Raw genomic sequence first — 2,500 nt, forward strand, 5'->3', positions numbered from 1 at the left:
ATTTATGTTTGCCAATTCTTTTAAACGCAATTGATTTTACTTTACAATAGCATAAGAAAAGTTCAGAACTTTGTGGTTTCCAGTGTTTTTAATATGAAAATTCTTCTTTTGGAATGAAGTGTTACTGGATTTTTACCTAAAATGTGTATTACTTTTTTTTTTGGGGGGGGGGACACATTCAAGAACGAATTTAGCTAAGATGCTTTGGGGGGAAGGTAGATAAAATAATTTAATTTATAATACTTTTGGATGAGGATACTAGGTAATACATTTGATCTCCTGAATCAAGCTCTTTTGAAAACAAATAGCCTTTAACTATTTACTTGACAGACTGTAGGGATTCTGGGAGAGCTCTTGTTGCTTATTGGGTAGATAATACAGATTGCAGATGATGTGCAGATGATGTGCATTTTGATGAACATTTTCCCACTAGACTGCAACTGTTTCTATCTATTAATTTTGATCTAATGGGAAAAGTCTTTTCCTGGGTAGGACTTTTTAAACAGTTAATGCGTTGAAGATATGTTTTTCTATCAGCCTAACTTCTATCACTGAAATGAACTTCTAAGTTCATGTAAGAATGGTGCAGAACTACTAGCTGTGGAGGTTCATATCTTCCGTCTCTCCCCAAAGAAGTCAAAACCTGAGCAATAACAATGCTAATGTTCACACCGGTGTACCTCAGTTCTGACTGAGATTAACAATCTTTAAAAGGGAAAGAATGTTTAGTTTTTCTTCATCTTTCTGATTTTGTTGTTACCAGAGTTCCCAGACGTGATCATAGTGACTGTAGTGCTTTGGTTGTGCTAATAACATTATCTGGAAAGTGGACCTTCGTAGAGTCTGCTGAAAAGATGGTAACTGCAGATTGGGCTGCATGCAGTTGCTATTACAGAGTCTTTAAAATGCTGTTCTGCAGTCCGTACAAAGCTACAATGGAATGCCGTCTTTCTCTAAGATAAATGTTCAGCAAAATAAAATGTGAATGAATTAAAAACCTTGGACTACGTTCCAGATTTGTTAGCTGTTGTAAACTGGTATAGTTCCATTGCATACAAGGAAGTGCTTTAGATTTGAACCAGATGACTATCTGGCTCCGAACGTACAGTCTTTGTATTTTGAATTGCTTTATTCTGCTACGTTTCACTAGTTTCTTAAGTGCAAATTTTGCTCTTTCTAATGTGTAAATGCAAAAATATATGACACTCGAAGGAAGAGGCATTAGTTTTTCCTTTTCTGGGGTTATCTTTCCCTTTTATCACTAAATAAGGATGTTCAAAAGAATGATGAGAGTTTCAGGAACTTCTGTGGTAATTAAATTGCAATAAGGTTAAATTACTAATATCTTAATAGGAATGTACATTTAAAACCCCCTGTGAGGGATACAAAAGCTATATCCCAACAATAAGAAAATAAAAGATAAAGTCAGAGCCTGCCTGCCTGAGAAACTTCTGCCTGATTTGCGTTATCCTAAATTGATAGGGTAAGTGAGATAGTCTTTGGAAATTACAACTGCCATTGAGAACTGAGCCAAGCCTCACTGTATTTCACAAAATGAAAATTATGTAGCCCTATAAGAGGGAGGGGCCGAATCCCCAGGGCATCTGTTTCCCATCAGTGTCCCACCATGCTTGCAGTCTGGCTTGGCACTCTAACATTTAACCTTCCCAGCATGAGGTGGACCATAGGGCAACAAGGCTGCGGAATAATGAAACAAGAGTGTAGTGTGGTGCACAAAGGCTTTGTAAAGTATAGAAGTTGAGACATTAAATGATCAGGGTACAGAGATATGAAAGTTCCAGATTTTTCTAAAAAAGACCCCATTAGTCTCACACAGAAAGAATACTGAGCTGTTTCTCAGCAGGCAAAGGGAAGGCCTTTCCCCATCTATCCATGCCTTTTTGCCCGCTGCTTTCAACTATTACAAAGATACAATTACCTTGGGAGATTGTGGCAGTTCAGTTGATTAGCACGGTGAATTAAAAGAATGAGTCACAAATGACATGTCCAGCTCTTCTCTACTAGTCCTTTGTATTCCCAGTATACCTCACCCCTGTTGTAAGAAGGTCAAAAATTAGAGAGAGATAACAATTTTCAAGCAGCTAGCACTTAGGAGCAGAATTAACAATCATTCTGTATGTAATTGCCAGTTAATAGTAAATTGCCTTCTAGACTGTAAAATGCAATATAAACTGGTGGGCACCTAAAATTAAATTAATGAGGTATTTGCTGCATTTAAAAGTGAATAGTGCAAATTAATAACTGGGTATAATACCTGTTTTAATATTTATCTAATATGGCGTCATTTGCTTGTATAGCGATAATTTTAAAAGTTCTACCTGAAAAAAAATCTCTGTTTGGTTAAATCAAGTAGTTTGTACAGATTGTAACCATAATTTTGCTGGTAAAGTCTTCCAGGTTTCTAAATTAAATATCAGAGATTATTTTTTAATTAGAATATGAGCACTGCAGCGTTATTTGATTAAGGCAAATTGTGATT

General features: G+C 36.1%; 1 protein-coding gene across 19 annotated transcripts in view; it reads left to right on the forward strand.

Annotated features, from left to right (window-relative positions):
- The window catches only part of EBF3 (EBF transcription factor 3), a 129,600-nt gene that overhangs the window by 93,252 nt on the left and 33,848 nt on the right, over positions 1-2,500 (forward strand). The gene's annotated exons all lie outside the window — the stretch shown is intronic.

This window comes from Rhea pennata, chromosome 7 (genome assembly GCF_028389875.1).
Source record: "Rhea pennata isolate bPtePen1 chromosome 7, bPtePen1.pri, whole genome shotgun sequence".
Classification (NCBI taxonomy): domain Eukaryota; kingdom Metazoa; phylum Chordata; class Aves; order Rheiformes; family Rheidae; genus Rhea; species Rhea pennata.